General features: G+C 42.6%; 1 non-coding gene across 1 annotated transcript; it reads left to right on the top strand.

Annotated features, from left to right (window-relative positions):
- The first annotated feature begins 4,137 nt into the window (after positions 1–4,137).
- On the top strand, positions 4,138–4,243 carry LOC127078024 (small nucleolar RNA R71). Its single transcript, XR_007787774.1, has one exon. It is a non-coding gene; the product is annotated as a small nucleolar RNA R71 (small nucleolar RNA).
- The last annotated feature ends 21,604 nt before the right edge of the window (positions 4,244–25,847 follow it).

Raw genomic sequence — 25,847 nt, 5'->3', positions numbered from 1 at the left:
CTATGTTTTACTCCATATTTCCTTAAGAGTTTATTAAATATCCTGGCTATAAAATGTGATCCACCATCACTTATGACAAATCGTGGCACTCTAAATATGGGAAAGATATTATTCTTGAACATCTTAATGACTAATCTTATATCGTTGGTGGGGGTGGCTATAGCTTCTATCCACTTGGACTCATAGTCAACGGCTACCAAAATGTACTCGTTTCCCAATGAAGATGGAAAAGGTCCCATGAAATCAATACCCCAAACGTCAAATAGTTCTACTTCTTGGATGTTCTTCAAAGGCATTTCGTCACGTCTTGAGATGTTCCCAGCGCACTGGCACCGGTCACATCGGACAATATAAGCATGGACATCACGCCATAATGTTGGCCAATAAAGACCAGCTTGAAGGATCTTAGCGTATGTCTTGGATGTGCTTGAATGTCCACCATAGGGTGAAGAGTGACAATGTTCTATGATGTTTCTGAATTCTTCTTGTGGGACGCAACGTCAAAATATGTTATCAGTTCCTCTTTCGAAAAGGAGTGGTTCGTCCCAATAGAAGTGTCTTATATCTTTAAAGAATTTCTTCTTCTGTTGATAGTTGAGGTCAGGTGGTATGATATCAGCCGCTAGATAGTTCATAAAATTAGCGTACCATGGTACTCTACTGATTTCTGAAATTGTCCCAAGGTTGTCTCTATCAGGTTCAAGGGGAGCGGTATCTGTCTTAGCTATCAGTCAGTCATAGGTGAAGTCATCATTTATAGGTAAATGATATGGCTTCAAATGCTCTAATCTGGAAAGATGGTCAGCAACTACGTTTTCTGTTCCTCTTTTGTCTCTAATATCTAAGTCGAATTCTTGAAGCAAAAGGATCCACCTGAGTAATCTAGGTTTCGCATCCTTTTTGCTTAGAAGGTAACGGATAGCTACATGGTCTGTATATATTATAATTTTAGATCATACAAGATAAGACCTAAATTTACCGATTGCAAAAACTACAGCTAGGAGTTCCTTCTCTGTTGTTGTATAATTTAATTGAGCGGCATCTAGGGTTCTACTAATGTAATATATTACGTGTAGTTTCTTATCTTTTCTTTGCCCTAAAACAGTTTCTATAGCGAAATCGCTAGCATCACACATTATTTCGAAGGGTTTATTCCAATCAGGGGTTTGTAGAATGGGTGCTGAAATTAATGCTTGTTTTAAACGGTTAAAGGCCTCGATGCATTTTTCATCGAAAATGAATTCAATGTCTTTCATTAGAAGGTCGGTCAGGGGTTTTGTTATTCTAGAGAAGTCTTTTATGAAGCGTCGGTAGAAACTAGCGTGTCCAAGGAAACTACAAACTTCTCTAACTGTCTTAGGAGGGTTAAGGTTTTTTATAACTTTTATTTTTGCTTTATCAACCTCAATGCCTCTTTTAGATATTATATGTCCTAACACTATGCCTTATTTAACCATAAAGTGGCACTTCTCCCAGTTTAACACAAGGTTAACTTCTACGCATCTCTCTAGGATTTTCTCAAGGTTAATAAGGCAGTCTTCAAAGTCTAATCCACACACCGAGAAGTCGTCCATGAATACTTCCATAATTCCGTTGAGATAATCTGCGAAGATTGACATCATACAATGTTGGAAAGTAGCTGGCGCATTACAAAGTCCAAAAGGCATTCGTCTGTAAGCAAACGTTCCGTAAGGACAGGTAAAGGTTATTTTCTCTTGATCCTCGGGGTGTATGGGTATTTGGAAAAATCCAGAATATCCATCAAGATAACAAAAATAAGAGTGTCTGGCAAGACGCTCCAGCATTTGATCTATGAATGGAAGGGGGAAATGGTCTTTCCTAGTTGCCTTGTTGAGCTTCCTATAATCTATGCACATACGCCATACGCCATCCGCCTTCTATGCATTTAGTGACATGCTTGCCCTTTTCGTTCTGCACGACTGTGATGCCTCCCTTCTTGGGTACCACATGTATATGACTTACCCACTTACTTTTAGAAATCTGATAGATTATACCAACTTCGAGCAGTTTAAGGACTTCCTTCTTCACCACCTCACTCATTATAGGGTTGATTCGTCTCTGATGTTCCCTGGAAGGTTTTGAATCCTCCTCTAGCGAGATCCTATGCATACAGATGGATGGGCTTATACCTTTTAGATCAGAGATGTTGTACCCTAAGGCAGAGGGGTATCTTCTTAAAACATTCAAGAGTCGATTCGTCTTGTCTTGGTTTAAGGCGGCACTAACTATTACTGGGAGGTTCATTTCTTCATCCATAAACTCATATCTTAGGTTCTTGGGTAGTTCCTTAAGTTCTTAAGCTTGTTTTTGAGAATATGGTGAAGGGTCTGGAGTAAGATCCAGACATTCGTTAGTGTGAGGTTTCGTTTCCTCTAGCTCGTAATCCTTTCCATTCTGGTTTGAAAATGGTTCGATCTTAGGTTCTCCTTGATCAAATTCTCTTATGCACTCATCTATGATATCGACCGCATAACATGCGTCTCCTAGAATTGGTGCCATCAGGAATTTCGAAAGAATGAACTCGATCTTTTCATCCCCTACTTAGAATTTTAATTTCCCTCTTTTGACATCTATTATAGCTCCGGTTGTTGATAAGAATGGTCTACCTAAAAGGATAGGGATATCTTCGTCTTCTTTGATATCCATGACCACAAAGTCTGTTGGGATATAAAGTTGACCGATCCTAACTGGGATGTCTTCTAAAATGCCTACAGGATACTTAACAGACCTATCGGCTAATTGGAGGGACATCTTACTTGGTTGCAATTCTCCTAAGTTTAACCTTTTACATACAGCTAAGGGCATTCAACTCACACTAGCGCCTAAGTCTAGGAAAGCTTTGTCGATCACATGACTCCCTAAAATGCAAGGTATAGAAAAACTACCAGGGTCTTTCTCCTTCTTAGCAAGTTTATCCTCGGAAATAAAATTGCATTCCAAGGGTTTTGGGTCGTCAAGCCTACGCTTGTTGGTCAACATGTCTTTGAGAAATTTGGTGTAAGACGGAATTTGGGTGATAGCTTCGGTGAAAGGAATCTCTACATGAAGCTTTTCTATTACTTTTATAAATTTTTGATATTGGTTGTTGACTTTGGTTTGTTTAAGTCTTTGCGGATATGGGATTGGTGGTTTGTATGGGGGTGGCGGTTTGTAAGTTTTATCCTTGGCTTCACCTTCTTGGTTGGTTTATTTCTCGGGTTCCTCTGGTTCCTCTTCTTGGTTGGCAGGTATATTTTCTTTAGAAGTTTTGGACTCGCTCATTGATGGGTTCTGAGGCCCTTCGTAAGCGGTCCCACTTCGTAACGAGATAGCGTTAGCTTGCCCTCGAGGGTTTGGTTGAGGTTGTCCAGGAAATTGGCCTCCAGGTGTAGTTTGTGGGGCTTGGTTTTGTGCTACCCGTGAGATCTGGGTTTCAAGAATCTTGTTGTGAGTGATTATCTGATCAACCTTGGTTCCTAATTGCGTTATAATTTCGTTTACGTGAATGTTCTGGTTTAGAAATTCTTTATTTTGCTGAGTCTGGCCCAATATAAAGCTCTCCATGATCTTCTCAAGGTTAGACTTATGGGGCACAACTTGCATAGGTTGATTTGGTTTTTAGGCTTGATAACCTTGTGGTGTCTGAGGTGCATGATTTTGAATAGGGTTCTGGTTTTTATAGGAAAAATTTGGATGATTCTTCCATCCAGGGTTGTAGGTGTTTGAAAATGGGTTACCTTGGGCGTGATTCACTTGGTCGGTGTTCAGGTCATTCAAAAGGTTACACTCCGCCGATTCGTGTCCTTTAGATCCACAGAGTTCACACTCTGTGTGGACTACTGCTACGGTGTTAGTGTTTATAGACATATGTTCGATCCTAAGGGCTAAAGCGTCCATTTTCGCATGCATCATGTCTAGAGAGCTTACCTCAAGCATTCCACCTTGGGTCTCCTTTTTCTCTATTGATGCTCGTTCAGTTCCCCATTGGTTATGGTTTTTGGGCCATATCCTCAATTAAGTCACAAGCTTCAGGGTAAGCTTTGTTCATCAGCGCGCCACCTGCGGCAGCGTCGATGCTCATCTTGGTGTTATAATGGAGTCCATTGTAGAAGGTATGAACGATCAACCATTGTTCTAGGTCATGGTGTGGGCAGACTCTTAATAGCTCTTTATATCTCTCCCAAGCTTCAAAAAGCGATTCTCCTTGGTTTTGAGCAAATCTAGTTATTTGCTTTCGAAGAACAACAGTCTTACTAGGGGGAAATATCTAGCAAGGAATACTCTCCTAAGGTCTTCCCAGGTAGTTATTGAATTAGCTGGAAGTGAATCTAGCCATGAACGTGCTCTATCCCTGAGGGAGAAAGGAAATAATCTTAAACCGATCGCATCGGGTGAAGCGCCGTTAGATTTAAAGGTGTCGGCTAGTTGGATAAAAACTTTTAAATGTTGATTCGGGTTCTCAGTAGCGAGACCCGTGTATTGGTTCTGTTGCACTAATTGCAACAAAGACGGTTTTAGTTCGAAATTGTTAGCAGGAATAAAGGGGGTTTACTATTCTCGAACTAGGTTCCTCGTCAGAGGGTTAGGAAAATTCCTTAAGGGGTCTCCTATCGCGATTCCCGACCATAGCTTTCTTAATTCAGATGAAGAAGAGGCGTGTACGAGTATAACATTCGGGTTCCGCTAAAGGATCTACTAAATTTCCGGTACTATGGGTTCTTCGCATTTACCGGCTAATAATGCCTTAGTCTAGACGGTGTAACAACAGGGTACGAAATTTGACGAAGTTGGTCCCCGGCAACGGCGCCAAAAACTTGGTCGTGTGAATTCGCAAGTGCACGAATTACGTCAAAGTAATATAAAAGAATATCGATCCCACAGAGACCAATCGTCAATCTATCGATTTCTATCGTTACGGTGTTTATCTAAGGCGGTGTAAAAGAGATATTGGGTTTGCAAAATAATGGTAAATAATAAATACAGGTAAAAACAGGTTGAATGTATTTCACGTCAGTTAAGTGATGTTTTGATTGTCTAAATAGAACTACTTATGAGGCAATATTTTCTACTCTTGAAAAGAATCCATTTAACAGGAACTGTCGCTTTCGCATATTCCGAACCGAGTTTACCCTTAAATTAAGGCCTTTTATTGTCACTTATAAAAGGTGCGCAGAACGCTAAAGTAGTAAACTTATTTTTAAGAAATGAGACTCGTAAACCTAGTTGAAAAGTGATTTTGATTTGGAAAGTTTACCCAAGGAATTTCCTGATTTTAACTCTATCAACGCGTCTGAAAACAACTTCAAAAATAGTTTTTCCTTAAAGTGATAAAAATTCCTAGTTACTAAGCCAGGGTGCTTTCGCACTCCTCGAATAATTAAAACTAACCAAGTTTGTTTTAGAAAACTCAAGTTAAAAATAAAATAGCCTTTCAAGTATTTCTCCAGATTCAATATGTGAAACATTACTTTAACCGCGATCCTTACATTCTAACCTTTAAAAGATTTAGCCAGGCATGGTAACACAAACAAACACAACGGTATTAATCATGATAAAAAGTTTGTTTTAGAATGTGAGGCGTAGAGAGTGAGTAAAGTGCGTAAAGTAAATAAAATAAAGCGAGTGCGGAAAATAAATAAAGTAAAGCGAGTGCGAAAAATAAATAAAGTAAAGCGAGTGCAGAAAATAAATAAAGTAAATCGAGTGCGGGAAATAAATAAAATAAAAGCGATGCAGGAAATAAATCAAATAAAAGCGATGCGGGAAATAAATAAATAAAGCGATAAATAAGAACCTGCTCCAAATGGAGGGCTTTAAATCTGGTACAAAAATAAACCTCCGACTCCTGAAGCTAAAGACGACAACAACTCGAAGTGACCCAACTCAATCTCACTAAGGTGCGATAACCCCCCGATGTGAGGGATTACCGCTATTACAAATGATAAATATATGCTTAGTGTTGTAGAACTAAGTTGGATGATTAGAACTAAGTTGGATGATTAGAAAAAAACGAGAAAAAAAAAATGAAAAAAAAAAAAAAAAAAAAAAAAAAAAAAAAAAAAAAAGAAAAAAATAATAATTTAATTAATTAATTAATTAATTAAATAAATAAATAAAATAAATAAATAAAATATAACAAATTATTTTGGACTTGGGTCTCCCTCATTTGAGCCAATTACCCACGAAAATCAGTCTATAAATACTGAAGTTTCAGTAGAGGAAAACACACTTGGAGTTACACTTGGAGTTACACTGGGAGATTCACTTGAGAAAAAGGGAGAGAAGCAAAATACTCTGAGGTTTCCTTGGAACAAAACACTGGACAAAACCTGAAGGGAAACCTACAAGCTACTCTGCAGCAACCTCCAGGCAACTCTGAAAGGTTCATTCTGACTCACAGACTTTCAGCTCAAGCAAACCCTGCCATTTGATTTTTCTTCTCCAATCAGGTTTGCCCTATATCCATCATCTTTATGCCTTTAATTTGAATGCTCTAAATATATGAGGTATTATGGGTGAATTTGATACCCTTTTGATGCATGTGTTTGACAAGAGGTTTAGGCCTCCTACCTTTGGTTGCTTTTTATGAGCTTTTAGTGAATTGAAAGGGCATGATTTATGTGATTACATTTTGATTTGAGGGAAACTCTTGGTTACCCTATTTTGTTTCACTAACCCTTTTGTTGAGTTTTTGTGAAGGCACATGACTTTTGCAGGGATAACTTGCGTGGTTTCCCACTTTATTTGTGGGATACCCCCTGGAGGTTTCATTCTGATTACCTGTACTGACTCACTTTCTTTAATGGTGTTTAGCTTGGAAGGATCCCTGGGTTTCCCATTCCTTTAATTGCTGTAACTTCGGATCTTTATCCGTGTGGTAATTTTTTCCCTCTCTCATACTTTATCACTTTCTTAGCTGGAAGACCTCGATAGGAGGCAATGTTTGAGCCCCTTGGTGGCATTTTACTTTGAGATACATGTTTTGTGTTTTGTATTCATATCCCTGCAGGTAGCGCGGTTCCTTCGTCAAGGACTGCCTGTTTGCCCTCGAGCATCCCAAACCCTAAAACCCAAAGCAACACGTTTACTCCTTCTACTACAGGCGAGTAAGTCTCCAAAGGTCGAGCATCCGGTAGATTGCGTAGTGACGTCGTTCGTCCAAAACCCAACCCATAACCCCGTAGTTAGCCGAACTACGGCTTGCTCTGATTCTCATTCCAGATGAGATACGTAGGCATAAGACGCGATGCCTTAGCGAGCACACATCCCCCCAACTCATAGGTCAGCCGAGCTACGAAGACTCTGATTCTCATATTCAGATGAGATACGTATGCAGTGGATGCGACATCCGCGCGAGTCATTTCTCTTAACCTTTTTAGTAAATAAACACGTTAGGTAAACCCACACCCTTTAGACAAAAAACTACAAAAGTGGATCCCGTAGAGTACTACGGATGCGTAGGGGTGCTAATACCTTCCCTTCGCATAACCGACTCCCGAACCCAAGATTTGGTTGCGAGACCTTGTCTTTTCCTTTCCTCTTTTCAGGTTTACTTCGAGCGTTTCCTTTCCCTCCTTTGGGATGAATAACGCACGGTGGCGACTCTTCTGTCTTTTTCTTTTGCCGGTTGTTTTTTTTGCGCACTGTATTTTTCAGGTTGCGACAGCTGGCGACTCTGCTGGGGACATTAAGAAGTTGACCTCTTGCTGGTCCATCTTCCCTAAGCGAGTCCCTCCTAGCTTTTGTAGTTTGTTTGTTTATTGGGTGTTCATGCTTTTGTACAGTTATTTATTTACCTGCTTTACCTTATTGCATTGTGTACATATCATTGTTGTATCTGTTGGTTGGCTATGGCTGCTTGGTGATCTTTGTGAGATGAGTTCTATACCCGAACTCGAGTGCACTTAAGATAGGAGAATGGCATAGTCCTGTCAACTTGTGTGGAGTATTCCTTAGCGAGTTGACTTGCAAGCCCATTCACTTGGTGGAGGTCATGTTGAGATCAATAATGTCACATAAGTAAGTTGTGGTTAGACATTACTTGTTCCAATATAGACCTAAGAAGCCAAGGACCTTAGTTTACCTAACCCATCTTGGCCTATTCGTAGGACGTAGTGCGAAAGTCGTTCAAATGTAAGATTTGATACGATTGTTACGCGATACTACACTCATAAGAGTCTCTCTTGAGAATATTGTTGGAATACGAGTAGTCGTTCCTCTGATAATATCCGAAAGATGGGATTATGACTATGGGAACCTTTTGTAGAACATGTTTGGCAGGTTTAAACCTTAGTACACTCCTTTTGGGTGGTTCTTAACCTAAACTCCATGCTCGTGACTTGCGACAAACCCTTGATTCATGGTTGACCCGATCAGGTATCCTTAATATCAATGAAACTCGGGTATTGATAAGGTGTAAACCATAACCCGCCAAAATGGGTGGTTGATATTAAGGATAACATGATCCATCCCATGACCTTTGTTTGGTGTGCTCTTAATTTCTCTCCAGACAGTGCAACCTGACAGATGTTCAAGCAGATACAGCAATCCTGATTCCCATGCCACTGCACTGCATTCACATCATTTTGCATCACATCATTTTGCATTCATAATCATTCACACATGTTTATCCATTTCTGTGGGGTTTATATCTTCCACTTGATTCTAGTTGGAATTTTCTTGGTTCTCATCAACGGCTTAGTCTTTTCTTACACTGTTTATCAAATGTGAGACTGGAATCAAGGGGGTAGAATACCTTTGGAATTGATAAACATGTCATTGCATTTGCATATTCATTAGCATGTCTTGCATAACAGGTACTGCCGCAGGGGTGACCATTCCAGCTGCAGCACCACTACAACAACAACAATCACAACGTCAACCAACTCAGTATCAACAGCAGCAACAACCGGGTAACAGACCCGCTTATCAACAGAGGCAAAGGATGATGGACCGGCGTTTCGACACCCTTCCAATGTTGTACGCTCAGATGCTTTCTAGTCTTCAACAACTACAGCTTGTGCAACTGCGCACTCTGGCTCCTCCTGTTGGTAGACTTCCGGTGGGTTACGACGCCAACGCTAGGTGTAGCTTCCACTCTGGGGCACCTGGCCATGACATTGAGAACTGCAAAGCTTTTAAGCACGTAGTTCAGGATCTCATAGATTCAAAGGCCATCGACCTTGCACCGGCTCCGAATGTCGTCAACAATCCCATGCCCCAGCATGGTGGTGCGAATGTTAATTTGGTAGAGGGAGAAGCCAAGTCCATTAAGGATGTGTTGAAGTTGAAGACTCCATTGTTGGATATCAAAGGATGCTTGCTGAAGGCCGATGTCTTCCCCGGTTGTGGGAAGGGTTGTTTGGATTGTGCCACTCAGAGCGGAGGTTGTTTGAAGCTGCAGCAGGGTATCCAGGCCTTGCTCGACAAAGGTATCCTCCAGGTTGAAGATTTGTCTGTCCAAGAGTCTGTGGAAGAGGTTAAAGCGGGTGCCTCTATCTCATCCTTTAAGCAGGCACGAGCCGTGGTGGATTCAGGTGTTGCTCCCGGTTGGGGGCGTCTGTTGGAATTACCAGTGAAAGAAGATAAGTTCGGGATTGGATATCAGCCAGCTTTGACTTCTACAACACTTCAGGGGCCGATCACTTTCTCCAGTGCTGGCATCATTCAGTATGGTCAAGTCTCTGCAGTCAACGAAGAAGAGGGGGATAGTGATTGTGACATTGACAACTGGGTGCGTCCGAGGATCCCGGGTGAAGTTCTCAACAATTGGTCTTCTGAAGAGACTATCCAAGTCACTCTTCTTGAAGAGTAATTTTCTTTGTTTATTCATGCATATCCAAGTCTTACGTTCCGCCCAGGGCGTAATGACTCATTGTAGGGCCCATCTATGTGACACTTGCATTTTTTATCATAAATAAAGGACGTCTTTTTGCATTCAAATATTTCGTTCCCTGTCTTTCTATTTTTGCAGTTTTTCAAAATAAAAAAAATGGCAATGTTTTGTTTAGTTTTCACTTCTTGTTCACACTCATAAACACATACCATCACTCGTGTGATGCACATCACCGGATCCTATTGATAACGGTTCTGCTATGGCTCGCTTCGACTTTGAAAATCCAATCTTTCAAGCTGAAGAAGAGGGTGATGAAGACTGTGAACTCCCTGAAGAGCTTACCAGGTTATTAAAACCAGAGGAAAGGGTTATTCAACCGCATCAAGAGTCTGTTGAAGTGATTAATCTCGGCACCGAGGACGCCAAGAGAGAAATCAAGATAGGGGTTGCTTTAGAAGACAATGTGAAGAAAGGGCTGATTGAATTGCTGCAAGAATACGTTGACATCTTCACCTGGTCTTATCAGGACATGCCTGGGCTGGACACAGACATCGTGGTGCACCGCTTGCCTCTCAAAGAAGGTTGTCCTCCGGTCAAGCAGAAGCTCAGAAGAACAAGACCAGAGATGGCTGTCAAGATAAAGGAAGAAGTGCAAAAGCAGTTGGATGCAGGGTTTCTAGCAGTCACCAATTATCCGCCATGGGTTGCAAACATCGTCCCAGTACCTAAGAAGGACGGAAAGGTACGGATGTGTGTCGACTATCGGGATCTGAACAGAGCTAGCCCTAAAGATGATTTCCCATTACCTCACATCGACGTTTTGGTGGATAATACAACTCAGTTCTCGGTATTCTCCTTCATGGATGGCTTTTCTGGCTATAACCAAATCAAGATGGCACCAGAAGACATGGAAAAGACAACTTTCATAACCCCATGTGGCACCTTCTGCTACAAGGTGATGCCGTTTGGTCTGAAAAATGCCGGAGCAACATATCAGCGAGCAATGGTGACTCTGTTCCATGATATGATTCATCATGAAATCGAGGTTTATGTGGACGATATGATTGCCAAATCTCAGACAGAAGAAGAACATTTGTTGAATTTGCAGAAACTGTTTGAGCGTTTGAGGAAATTCAAACTGAGACTTAATCCGAACAAGTGCACTTTCGGGGTGAGATCGGGAAAATTGTTGGGCTTTATTGTTAGCAGAAAAGGGATTGAGGTGGATCCTGACAAAGTAAAAGCAATACAGGAAATGTCTGAGCCAAGAACAGAGAAGCAAGTCCGTAGTTTCTTAGGGAGGTTGAACTACATTGCAAGGTTCATCTCTCACCTAACAACCACGTGTGAGCCAATTTTCAAATTGCTGAGGAAGGATCAGGCTATCAGGTGGAATGAAGATTGTCAAAGGGCTTTCGAGAAGATAAAAGAGTATCTACAGAAACCTCCGATCCTTATACCTCCAGTTCCTGGGAGACCTCTGATAATGTACCTATCAGTGACCGAGAACTCGATGGGGTGTGTATTGGGACAGCATGACGAGTCTGGTCGAAAAGAGCATGCCATATACTACCTTAGCAAAAAGTTTACCGACTGTGAAATCAAATATTCGCAGCTTGAGAAAACTTGCTGTGCTTTGGCCTGGGCTGCTCGCCGACTGAGACAGTATATGTTGAACCATACTACCTTGTTGATTTCTAAGATGGATCCAGTGAAATACATATTCGAGAAGCCAGCTCTCACCGGAAGGGTCGCTCGTTGGCAAATGATTTTAACAGAGTATGATATTCAGTACACGTCACAGAAGGCCATCAAAGGGAGTATTCTGTCAGACTACCTTGCCGAGCAACCGATTGATGATTATGAGCCAATGAAGTTTGAATTCCCTGATGAAGACATCATGTTCCTCAAGATGAAAGACTGTGAAGAGCCAGTTGTTGAGGAGGGACCTGATCCAAACGAAAAGTGGACTTTGTTGTTTGATGGGGCTGTCAATGCTAGAGGTAGTGGAATTGGCACTGTCATTACTACTCCGAAGGGTGCCCACATGCCTTTCACCGCTCGTTTGACTTTTGAGTGCACAAATAATGAAGCTGAGTACGAGGCTTGTATCTTGGGTATTGAGCAAGCCATTGATCTGAGAATCAAGACTCTGGACATCTTCGGAGATTCAGCTCTGGTGATCAATCAAGTGAATGGTGATTGGAATACTCTCCAGCCCACTCTGGTCCCCTACAGAGATTACACGAGAAGACTTTTGACTTTCTTCACAACGGTAAAATTGTATCATATACCTCGTGATGAGAACCAGATGGCAGACGCACTTGCTACTCTATCCTCCATGATCAAGGTAATTCGTTGGAACCATGCTCCCAGGATCGATGTGATGCGCCTTGACAGGGCCGCGTATGTGTTTGCTGCTGAACTGGTAGTCGATGACAAGCCCTGGTATCACGATATCAAGTGCTTTCTGAAGAATTAAGAGTACCCTGCAGGGGCATCCAACAATGACAGAAAGACTTTGAGAAGATTGGCAGGCAGTTTCTTCTTGAACAAAGACGATGTGCTGTATAAGAGGAACTTCGACATGGTTTTGCTCAGATGTGTGGACAGACACGAGGCGGACATATTAATACAGGAAGTTCATGAAGGTTCCTTCGGTACTCATGCCGGCGGACATGCAATGGCTAAGAAATTGTTGAGAGCGGGTTATTATTGGATGACCATGGAATCAGATTGTTTCAAGTATGCTCGGAAGTGTCATAAATGCCAGATTTATGCTGATAAGGTGCATGTACCACCGAATCCTCTGAATGTGATGTCTTCGCCGTGGCCGTTTGCCATGTGGGGCATTGACATGATTGGAAAGATTGAGCCGACTGCTTCCAATGGGCATCGCTTCATCCTTGTTGCCATCGACTATTTCACCAAGTGGGTCGAGGCAGCGTCGTTCGCGAATGTCACCAGACATGTGGTTGCCCGTTTCATCAAGAAAGAAATCATTTGTCGCTATGGGATTCCCGAAAGAATCATTACTGATAATGGTTCTAATCTCAACAACAAAATGATGAAGGAGTTGTGTCAGAACTTCAACATTCAGCATCACAATTCTTCCCCTTACCGCCCTAAGATGAACGGAGCTATTGAGGAGGCAAATAAGAACATAAAGAAGATTGTGCAGAAGATGGTCGTCACGTACAGAGATTGACATGAGATGCTACCCTTCGCCTTGCATGGGTACCGTACTTCAGTACGTACATCGACCGGGGAAACCCCTTACTCCCTTGTGTATGGTATGGAAGCAGTCCTACCTGTTGAAGTGGAGATCCCTTCTCTAAGAGTCTTGTTGGATATCAAGCTAGACGAAGCTGAATGGATTCGGACAAGGTTCAATGAGTTGAGTCTTATCGAAGATAAGCGAATGGCATCCATTTGTCATGGGCAGTTGTATCAGAGTCGGATGAAGAGAGCCTTTGATCAGAAAGTGCATCCTCGTTGTTTCCAAGTCGGAGATTTAGTGTTGAAAAGGATCCTTCCTCCTCAGACAGATCGCAGGGGCAAGTGGACTCCTAACTATGATGGACCGTATATCGTCACCAAGGTTTTTGGTGGTGGGGCTTTAATGCTTGCAACTATGGATGGTGAAAACTTCACTTCCCCTGTGAACTCAGACGCAGTTAAAAAATACTTCGCATAAAATAGACCCGCTGGACAGTAAAAAGAATAGTCCAGGCAAAAAATGGGCATCCCGGCGAACCAAGAAAATGAAAAGGTTCGGGCAAAAATTAGGGACAAAAAAAAAAAAAAAGATCGTACACCCGGTAAGTTGAAAACCTGAAAAGGCAACTTAGGCAAAAATGGGTATCCCGGTGGATTGAAAACCCGAAAAGGGCGATCCAGGCAAAAGTTAGGGATTAAGCGAATGACTGCGTTCTGAGTAGTTCTAAATCTCATCTCGTGCCAATGACTAGAAATTTTTGAAGGATAGGAAACAGTCCAATCACTCTTTCAGAAGGCTGATTATCTGGAGGATCTTGAAGACGAGCAAGTCATAGCAGAATTGGAACCCAATAGAAATCCATTTCACATTGCCATTAGATTAATTTCTGTCTTTATCTATTGTGCGATTACCTCTTTCCAGGGATTGCTTCCTAATGTAAATGCCTATTCAGAGGCCATTCAATCAATAAAATCATGTTATTCAGTATATCTCTGTTTTCATTTTCATTTTACTGTTTTGTTTGCAAAAAATGACGTCCGAATTTTCGATAAACATTGCATCATGACACATAAGGGCTTTACAGGTACAGGCTTAATAAACATTTAAAATTGCTGTAAATTTTAAGTGCTTTGGATCGTCTATTCAGAACAGATACCCTCGGGGCATTTCCTTAAAATCCCCTGCAGATGATCGTGAATATCTTCCCCAGTGAAGTCGCCAACAGACGAATTCAGTGTCTTGACCCTGCAGAGCTGATCAGAGCGTTGGATTCTTCAATCCCCAGCAGTTTCTCACCACCGTACTTCCCCAAGCGGTTGTTTCAGGACATACACTCCCCAGTAGAGTTGACAGTGTCAGACTATATATCCCCAGCGGAGTTGACAGTGCCAGACTGTATCTTCCCAGCAGAAGTGGCTGCTCCTTAGAGTTCGATGCCAGATCGATAATCCAAATGCCAGATCCATGGTTTCTTTCCTTGAAGCAGAACCTCGGTACTGTATCAGTGTTTGCTCCCCCTGCTGAGTCATCTCTCGCAAATCGTGATTGCCAGAACCATTGTAGCTTTCCTCAGCAGCAGGCTTCCAATGCCATTCTTTCCCCGATCAGAGTCTCGGTATGGCCAGAACACCGCATGGCTAGTCATCTCCCCACAGAGTTCTTTACGCTGTGCATCTCCAACAGCCTTGCCAGGGTCCAGAAGATGGTGATCATTTCTCCAGCAGATCCCTTGCCTCAGCTTGGTATTCTACCCAGCATTTCGCATCCCTGCATGTAGAATCATATTGCATTGCATCCTTCCAAATCGCGTAGCATTTCCATTTTCATGGAGCATTACGCCATTGAAAAATTCAAACATACGCATGTAAGCATAAAACATTCTCGGTATCCCAAGTGATAAGCTAGAAGTTGTTTCCAGTACTCAGACTGAAGATTGTTCATGACTTACCTTTGTCATCCCCAGCAAGTGTCATTGGCCCATGCGTCGCCTTTATTATCATTCCCTATTTCTGCCAATGCTGACAGGCATGAAATTTTCCGGTATCCAGACCGAAGTGGCATTCAAGCCAGTTTTCCGGTATCCAGACCGAAGTGGCATTCAGGCCAGTTTTCCGGTATCCAGACCGAAGTGACATTCAGGCCAGTGTTCCGATGTTCAGATCGAAGAAGTTTCCGACGTTCAGGTCGATGCAGCTTGTGGCATTCAGGCCAATTTTCCGATATTCAGATCGAAGTGGCATTCAGGCCAAGTCTTTCCGATGTTCAGATCGAAGAAGTTTCCGACGTTCAGGTCGATGCGACTTGTGGCATTCAGGCCAAGTCTTTCCGATGTTCAGATCGAAGAAGTTTCCGACGTTCAGGTCGATGCGACTTGTGGCATTCAGGCCGATTTTCCGATGTTCAGATCGAAGAAGTTTCCGACGTTCAGGTCGATGCGACTTGTGGCATTCAGGCCAAGTTTCCGATGTTCAGATCGAAATCCTTTCCAGTATTCAGACTGATGAGCGGCATTCAAGCCATGGTTATTTCTGTGTTACCATTTATTTTGGTATCCAGTTTAACATTCTTTTTCGATATTCAAACTGACTCTCACCGTACCAGACGAATTCTTCTTTCAAGACCACCTCTTTGCTGATTCTGACAGACATTGTTACTTCACTTCACTTCAGTGCAAATTTTTGGGCTTTTATTGTATTCAATCCCTTGATACCTCGAAAGTACGAAAACAACTGCCATCTTCTTTCCGGGTCTCATGTTGATTGAATAGGGGCAGCTGTAATACCCCAAAATTTACCCTTCATTTTTCCCGAAAAAAAAAAAAAAAAAAAAAAAAAAAAAAAACGAAAAAAAAAACGAAAAAAACGAAAAAAAAAAAAACGAAAAAATAAATAAATAAAATAATTTAATTAATTAATTAATTAATTAATTAATTAATTAAATAAATAAAATAAATAAATAAAATATAACAAATTATTTTGGACTTGGGTCTCCCTCATTTGAGCCAATTACCCACGAAAATCAGTCTATAAATACTGAAGTTTCAGTAGAGGAAAACACACTTGGAGTTACACTTGGAGTTACACTTGGAGTTACACTGGGAGATTCACTTGAGAAAAAGGGAGAGAAGCAAAATACTCTGAGGTTTCCTTGGAACAAAACACTGGACAAAACCTGAAGGGAAACCTACAAGCTACTCTGCAGCAACCTCCAGGCAACTCTGAAAGGTTCATTCTGACTCACAGACTTTCAGCTCAAGCAAACCCTGCCATTTGATTTTTCTTCTCCAATCAGGTTTGCCCTATATCCATCATCTTTATGCCTTTAATTTGAATGCTCTAAATATATGAGGTATTATGGGTGAATTTGATACCCTTTTGATGCATGTGTTTGACAAGAGGTTTAGGCCTCCTACCTTTGGTTGCTTTTTATGAGCTTTTAGTGAATTGAAAGGGCATGATTTATGTGATTACATTTTGATTTGAGGGCAACTCTTGGTTACCCTATTTTGTTTCACTAACCCTTTTGTTGAGTTTTTGTGAAGGCACATGACTTTTGCAGGGATAACTTGCGTGGTTTCCCACTTTATTTGTGGGATACCCCCTGGAGGTTTCATTCCGATTACCTGTACTGACTCACTTTCTTTAATGGTGTTTAGCTTGGAAGGATCCCTGGGTTTCCCATTCCTTTAATTGCTGTAACTTCGGATCTTTATCCGTGTGGTAATTTTTTCCCTCTCTCATACTTTATCACTTTCTTAGCTGGAAGACCTCGATAGGAGGCAATGTTTGAGCCCCTTGGTGGCATTTTACTTTGAGATACATGTTTTGTGTTTTGTATTCATATCCCTGCAGGTAGCGCGGTTCCTTCGTCAAGGACTGCCTGTTTGCCCTCGAGCATCCCAAACCCTAAAACCCAAAGCAACACGTTTACTCCTTCTACTACAGGCGAGTAAGTCTCCAAAGGTCGAGCATCCGGTAGATTGCATAGTGACGTCGTTCGTCCAAAACCCAACCCATAACCCCGTAGTTAGCCGAACTACGGCTTGCTCTGATTCTCATTCCAGATGAGATACGTAGGCATAAGACGCGATGCCTTAGCGAGCACACATCCCCCCAACTCATAGGTCAGCCGAGCTACGAAGACTCTGATTCTCATATTCAGATGAGATACGTATGCAGTGGATGCGACATCCGCGCGAGTCATTTCTCTTAACCTTTTTAGTAAATAAACACGTTAGGTAAACCCACACCCTTTAGACAAAAACTACAAAAGTGGATCCCGTAGAGTACTACGGATGCGTAGGGGTGCTAATACCTTCCCTTCGCATAACCGACTCCCGAACCCAAGATTTGGTTGCGAGACCTTGTCTTTTCCTTTCCTCTTTTCAGGTTTACTTCGAGCGTTTCCTTTCCCTCCTTTGGGATGAATAACGCACGGTGGCGACTCTTCTGTCTTTTTCTTTCGCCGGTTGTTTTTTTCGCGCACTGTATTTTTCAGGTTGCGACAGCTGGCGACTCTGCTGGGGACATTAAGAAGTTGACCTCTTGCTGGTCCATCTTCCCTAAGCGAGTCCCTCCTAGCTTTTGTAGTTTGTTTGTTTATTGGGTGTTCATGCTTTTGTACAGTTATTTATTTACCTGCTTTACCTTATTGCATTGTGTACATATCATTGTTGTATCTGTTGGTTGGCTATGGCTGCTTGGTGATCTTTGTGAGATGAGTTCTATACCCGAACTCGAGTGCACTTAAGATAGGAGAATGGCATAGTCCTGTCAACTTGTGTGGAGTATTCCTTAGCGAGTTGACTTGCAAGCCCATTCACTTGGTGGAGGTCATGTTGAGATCAATAATGTCACATAAGTAAGTTGTGGTTAGACATTACTTGTTCCAATATAGACCTAAGAAGCCAAGGACCTTAGTTTACCTAACCCATCTTGGCCTATTCGTAGGACGTAGTGCGAAAGTCGTTCAAATGTAAGATTTGATACGATTGTTACGCGATACTACACTCATAAGAGTCTCTCTTGAGAATATTGTTGGAATACGAGTAGTCGTTCCTCTGATAATATCCGAAAGATGGGATTATGACTATGGGAACCTTTTGTAGAACATGTTTGGCAGGTTTAAACCTTAGTACACTCCTTTTGGGTGGTTCTTAACCTAAACTCCATGCTCGTGACTTGTGACAAACCCTTGATTCATGGTTGATCCGATCAGGTATCCTTAATATCAATGAAACTCGGGTATTGATAAGGTGTAAACCATAACCCGCCAAAATGGGTGGTTGATATTAAGGATAACATGATCCATCCCATGACCTTTGTTTGGTGTGCTCTTAATTTCTCTCCAGACAGTGCAACCTGACAGATGTTCAAGCAGATACAGCAATCCTGATTCCCATGCCACTGCACTGCATTCACATCATTTTGCATCACATCATTTTGCATTCATAATCATTCACACATGTTTATCCATTTCTGTGGGGTTTATATCTTCCACTTGATTCTAGTTGGAATTTTCTTGGTTCTCATCAACGGCTTAGTCTTTTCTTACACTGTTTATCAAATGTGAGACTGGAATCAAGGGGGTAGAATACCTTTGGAATTGATAAACATGTCATTGCATTTGCATATTCATTAGCATGTCTTGCATAACAGGTACTGCCGCAGGGGTGACCATTCCAGCTGCAGCACCACTACAACAACAACAATCACAACGTCAACCAACTCAGTATCAACAGCAGCAACAACCGGGTAACAGACCCGCTTATCAACAGAGGCAAAGGATGATGGACCGGCGTTTCGACACCCTTCCAATGTTGTACGCTCAGATGCTTTCTAGTCTTCAACAACTACAGCTTGTGCAACTGCGCACTCTGGCTCCTCCTGTTGGTAGACTTCCGGTGGGTTACGACGCCAACGCTAGGTGTAGCTTCCACTCTGGGGCACCTGGCCATGACATTGAGAACTGCAAAGCTTTTAAGCACGTAGTTCAGGATCTCATAGATTCAAAGGCCATCGACCTTGCACCGGCTCCGAATGTCGTCAACAATCCCATGCCCCAGCATGGTGGTGCGAATGTTAATTTGGTAGAGGGAGAAGCCAAGTCCATTAAGGATGTGTTGAAGTTGAAGACTCCATTGTTGGATATCAAAGGATGCTTGCTGAAGGCCGATGTCTTCCCCGGTTGTGGGAAGGGTTGTTTGGATTGTGCCACTCAGAGCGGAGGTTGTTTGAAGCTGCAGCAGGGTATCCAGGCCTTGCTCGACAAAGGTATCCTCCAGGTTGAAGATTTGTCTGTCCAAGAGTCTGTGGAAGAGGTTAAAGCGGGTGCCTCTATCTCATCCTTTAAGCAGGCACGAGCCGTGGTGGATTCAGGTGTTGCTCCCGGTTGGGGGCGTCTGTTGGAATTACCAGTGAAAGAAGATAAGTTCGGGATTGGATATCAGCCAGCTTTGACTTCTACAACACTTCAGGGGCCGATCACTTTCTCCAGTGCTGGCATCATTCAATATGGTCAAGTCTCTGCAGTCAACGAAGAAGAGGGGGATAGTGATTGTGACATTGACAACTGGGTGCGTCCGAGGATCCCGGGTGAAGTTCTCAACAATTGGTCTTCTGAAGAGATTATCCAAGTCACTCTTCTTGAAGAGTAATTTTCTTTGTTTATTCATGCATATCCAAGTCTTACGTTCCGCCCAGGGCGTAATGACTCATTGTAGGGCCCATCTATGTGACACTTGCATTTTTTATCATAAATAAAGGACGTCTTTTTGCATTCAAATATTTCGTTCCCTGTCTTTCTATTTTTGCAGTTTTTCAAAATAAAAAAAATGGCAATGTTTTGTTTAGTTTTCACTTCTTGCTCACACTCATAAACACATACCATCACTCGTGTGATGCACATCACCGGATCCTATTGATAACGGTTCTGCTATGGCTCGCTTCGACTTTGAAAATCCAATCTTTCAAGCTGAAGAAGAGGGTGATGAAGACTGTGAACTCCCTGAAGAGCTTACCAGGTTATTAAAACCAGAGGAAAGGGTTATTCAACCGCATCAAGAGTCTGTTGAAGTGATTAATCTCGGCACCAAGGACGCCAAGAGAGAAATCAAGATAGGGGTTGCTTTAGAAGACAATGTGAAGAAAGGGCTGATTGAATTGCTGCAAGAATACGTTGACATCTTCGCCTGGTCTTATCAGGACATGCCTGGGCTGGACACAGACATCGTGGTGCACCGCTTGCCTCTCAAAGAAGGTTGTCCTCCGGTCAAGCAGAAGCTCAGAAGAACAAGACCAGAGATGGCTGTCAAGATAAAGGAAGAAGTGCAAAAGCAGTTGGATGCAGGGTTTCTAGCAGTCACCAATTATCCGCCATGGGTTGCAAACATCGTCCCAGTACCTAAGAAGGACGGAAAGGTACGGATGTGTGTCGACTATCGGGATCTGAACAGAGCTAGCCCTAAAGATGATTTCCCATTACCTCACATCGACGTTTTGGTGGATAATACAACTCAGTTCTCGGTATTCTCCTTCATGGATGGCTTTTCTGGCTATAACCAAATCAAGATGGCACCAGAAGACATGGAAAAGACAACTTTCATAACCCCATGTGGCACCTTCTGCTACAAGGTGATGCCGTTTGGTCTGAAAAATGCCGGAGCAACATATCAGCGAGCAATGGTGACTCTGTTCCATGATATGATTCATCATGAAATCGAGGTTTATGTGGACGATATGATTGCCAAATCTCAGACAGAAGAAGAACATTTATTGAATTTGCAGAAACTGTTTGAGCGTTTGAGGAAATTCAAACTGAGACTTAATCCGAACAAGTGCACTTTCGGGGTGAGATCGGGAAAATTGTTGGGCTTTATTGTTAGCAGAAAAGGGATTGAGGTGGATCCTGACAAAGTAAAAGCAATACAGGAAATGTCTGAGCCAAGAACAGAGAAGCAAGTCCGTAGTTTCTTAGGGAGGTTGAACTACATTGCAAGGTTCATCTCTCACCTAACAACCACGTGTGAGCCAATTTTCAAATTGCTGAGGAAGGATCAGGCTATCAGGTGGAATGAAGATTGTCAAAGGGCTTTCGAGAAGATAAAAGAGTATCTACAGAAACCTCCGATCCTTATACCTCCAGTTCCTGGGAGACCTCTGATAATGTACCTATCAGTGACCGAGAACTCGATGGGGTGTGTATTGGGACAGCATGACGAGTCTGGTCGAAAAGAGCATGCCATATACTACCTTAGCAAAAAGTTTACCGACTGTGAAATCAAATATTCGCAGCTTGAGAAAACTTGCTGTGCTTTGGCCTGGGCTGCTCGCCGACTGAGACAGTATATGTTGAACCATACTACCTTGTTGATTTCTAAGATGGATCCAGTGAAATACATATTCGAGAAGCCAGCTCTCACCGGAAGGGTCGCTCGTTGGCAAATGATTTTAACAGAGTATGATATTCAGTACACGTCACAGAAGGCCATCAAAGGGAGTATTCTGTCAGACTACCTTGCCGAGCAACCGATTGATGATTATGAGCCAATGAAGTTTGAATTCCCTGATGAAGACATCAAGTTCCTCAAGATGAAAGACTGTGAAGAGCCAGTTGTTGAGGAGGGACCTGATCCAAACGAAAAGTGGACTTTGTTGTTTGATGGGGCTGTCAATGCTAGAGGTAGTGGAATTGGCACTGTCATTACTACTCCGAAGGGTGCCCACATGCCTTTCACCGCTCGTTTGACTTTTGAGTGAACAAATAATGAAGCTGAGTACGAGGCCTGTATCTTGGGTATTGAGCAAGCCATTGATCTGAGAATCAAGACTCTGGACATCTTCGGAGATTCAGCTCTGGTGATCAATCAAGTGAATGGTGATTGGAATACTCTCCAGCCCACTCTGGTCCCCTACAGAGATTACACGAGAAGACTTTTAACTTTCTTCACAACGGTAAAATTGTATCATATACCTCGTGATGAGAACCAGATGGCAGACGCACTTGCTACTCTATCCTCCATGATCAAGGTAATTCGTTGGAACCATGCTCCCAGGATCGATGTGATGCGCCTTAACAGGGCCGCGTATGTGTTTGCTGCTGAACTGGTAGTCGATGACAAGCCCTGGTATCACGATATCAAGTGCTTTCTGAAGAATCAAGAGTACCCTGCAGGGGCATCCAACAATGACAGAAAGACTTTGAGAAGATTGGCAGGCAGTTTCTTCTTGAACAAAGACGATGTGCTGTATAAGAGGAACTTCGACATGGTTTTGCTCAGATGTGTGGACAGACACGAGGCGGACATATTAATACAGGAAGTTCATGAAGGTTCCTTCGGTACTCATGCCGGCGGACATGCAATGGCTAAGAAATTGTTGAGAGCGGGTTATTATTGGATGACCATGGAATCAGATTGTTTCAAGTATGCTCGGAAGTGTCATAAATGCCAGATTTATGCTGATAAGGTGCATGTACCGCCGAATCCTCTGAATGTGATGTCTTCGCCGTGGCCGTTTGCCATGTGGGGCATTGACATGATTGGAAAGATTGAGCCGACTGCTTCCAATGGGCATCGCTTCATCCTTGTTGCCATCGACTATTTCACCAAGTGGGTCGAGGCAGCGTCGTTCGCGAATGTCACCAGACATGTGGTTGCCCGTTTCATCAAGAAAGAAATCATTTGTCGCTATGGGATTCCCGAAAGAATCATTACTGATAATGGTTCTAATCTCAACAACAAAATGATGAAGGAGTTGTGTCAGAACTTCAACATTCAGCATCACAATTCTTCCCCTTACCGCCCTAAGATGAACGGAGCTGTTGAGGCGGCAAATAAGAACATAAAGAAGATTGTGCAGAAGATGGTCGTCACGTACAGAGATTGACATGAGATGCTACCCTTCGCCTTGCATGGGTACCGTACTTCAGTACGTACATCGACCGGGGCAACCCCTTACTCCCTTGTGTATGGTATGGAAGCAGTCCTACCTGTTGAAGTGGAGATCCCTTCTCTAAGAGTCTTGTTGGATATCAAGCTAGACGAAGCTGAATGGATTCGGACAAGGTTCAATGAGTTGAGTCTTATCAAAGAGAAGCGAATGGCATCCATTTGTCATGGGCAGTTGTATCAGAGTCGGATGAAGAGAGCCTTTGATCAGAAAGTGCATCCTCGTTGTTTCCAAGTCGGAGATTTAGTGTTGAAAAGGATCCTTCCTCCTCAGACAGATCGCAGGGGCAAGTGGACTCCTAACTATGATGGACCGTATATCGTCACCAAGGTTTTTGATGGTGGGGCTTTAATGCTTGCAACTATGGATGGTGAAAACTTCACTTCCCCTGTGAACTCAGACGCAGTTAAAAAATACTTCGCATAAAATAGACCCGCTGGACAGTAAAAAGAATAGTCCAGGCAAAAAATGGGCATCCCGGCGAACCAAGAAAATGAAATGGTTCGGGCAAAAATTAGGGACAAAAAAAAAAAAAAAAAGATCGTACACCCGGTAAGTTGAAAACCTGAAAAGGAAACTTAGGCAAAAATGGGTATCCCGGTGGATTGAAAACCCGAAAAGGGCGATCCAGGCAAAAGTTAGGGATTAAGCGAATGACTGCGTTCTGAGTAGTTCTAAATCTCATCTCGTGCCAATGACTAGAAATTTTTGAAGGATAGGAAACAGTCCAATCACTCTTTCAGAAGGCTGATTATCTGGAGGATCTTGAAGACGAGCAAGTCATAGCAGAATTGGAACCCAATAGAAATCCATTTCACATTGCCATTAGATTAATTTCTGTCTTTATCTATTGTGCGATTACCTCTTTCCAGGGATTGCTTCCTAATGTAAATGCCTATTCAGAGGCCATTCAATCAATAAAATCATGTTATTCAGTATATCTCTGTTTTCATTTTCATTTTACTGTTTTGTTTGCAAAAAATGACGTCCGAATTTTTGATAAACATTGCATCATGACACATAAGGGCTTTACAGGTACAGGCTTAATAAACATTTAAAATTGCTGTAAATTTTAAGTGCTTTGGATCGTCTATTCAGAACAGATACCCTCGGGGCATTTCCTTAAAATCCCCTGCAGATGATCGTGAATATCTTCCCCAGTGAAGTCGCCAACAGACGAATTCAGTGTCTTGACCCTGCAGAGCTGATCAGAGCGTTGGATTCTTCAATCCCCAGCAGTTTCTCACCACCGTACTTCCCCAAGCGGTTGTTTCAGGACATACACTCCCCAGTAGAGTTGACAGTGTCAGACTATATATCCCCAGCGGAGTTGACAGTGCCAGACTGTATCTTCCCAGCAGAAGTGGCTGCTCCTTAGAGTTCGATGCCAGATCGATAATCCCAATGCCAGATCCATGGTTTCTTTCCTTGAAGCAGAACCTCGGTACTGTATCAGTGTTTGCTCCCCCTCCTGAGTCATCTCTCGCAAATCGTGGTTGCCAGAACCATTGTAGCTTTCCTCAGCAGCAGGCTTCCAATGCCATTCTTTCCCCGATCAGAGTCTCGGTATGGCCAGAACACCGCATGGCTAGTCATCTCCCCACAGAGTTCTTTACGCTGTGCATCTCCAACAGCCTTGCCAGGGTCCAGAAGATGGTGATCATTTCTCCAGCAGATCCCTTGCCTCAGCTTGGTATTCTACCCAGCATTTCGCATCCCTGCATGTAGAATCATATTGCATTGCATCCTTCCAAATCGCGTAGCATTTCCATTTTCATGGAGCATTACGCCATTGAAAAATTCAAACATACGCATGTAAGCATAAAACATTCTCGGTATCCCAAGTGATAAGCTAGAAGTTGTTTCCAGTACTCAGACTGAAGATTGTTCATGACTTACCTTTGTTATCCCCAGCAAGTGTCATTGGCCCATGCGTCGCCTTTATTATCATTCCCTATTTCTGCCAATGCTGACAGGCATGAAATTTTCCGGTATCCAGACCGAAGTGGCATTCAAGCCAGTTTTCCGGTATCCAGACCGAAGTGGCATTCAGGCCAGTTTTCCGGTATCCAGACCGAAGTGACATTCAGGCCAGTGTTCCGATGTTCAGATCGAAGAAGTTTCCGACGTTCAGGTCGATGCAGCTTGTGGCATTCAGGCCAATTTTCCGATATTCAGATCGAAGTGGCATTCAGGCCAAGTCTTTCCGATGTTCAGATCGAAGAAGTTTCCGACGTTCAGGTCGATGCGACTTGTGGCATTCAGGCCAAGTCTTTCCGATGTTCAGATCGAAGAAGTTTCCGACGTTCAGGTCGATGCGACTTGTGGCATTCAGGCCGATTTTCCGATGTTCAGATCGAAGAAGTTTCCGACGTTCAGGTCGATGCAACTTGTGGCATTCAGGCCAAGTTTCCGATGTTCAGATCGAAATCCTTTCCAGTATTCAGACTGATGAGCGGCATTCAAGCCATGGTTATTTCTGTGTTACCATTTATTTTGGTATCCAGTTTAACATTCTTTTTCGATATTCAAACTGACTCTCACCGTACCAGACGAATTCTTCTTTCAAGACCACCTCTTTGCTGATTCTGACAGACATTGTTACTTCACTTCACTTCAGTGCAAATTTTTGGGCTTTTATTGTATTCAATCCCTTGATACCTCGAAAGTACGAAAACAACTGCCATCTTCTTTCCGAGTCTCATGTTGATTGAATAGGGGCAGCTGTAATACCCCAAAATTTACCCTTCATTTTTCCCGAAAAAAAAAAAAAAAAAAAAAAAAAAAAAAAAAAAAAAAAAAAAAAAAAAAAAAAAAACGAAAAAAAAAACGAAAAAAAATAAAT

Source organism: Lathyrus oleraceus, chromosome 4 (assembly GCF_024323335.1).
Source record: "Lathyrus oleraceus cultivar Zhongwan6 chromosome 4, CAAS_Psat_ZW6_1.0, whole genome shotgun sequence".
NCBI lineage: Eukaryota > Viridiplantae > Streptophyta > Magnoliopsida > Fabales > Fabaceae > Lathyrus > Lathyrus oleraceus.
The sequence above is the reverse complement of the archived record's forward strand: the minus strand, read 5'-3'. Positions and strand labels throughout refer to the sequence as shown.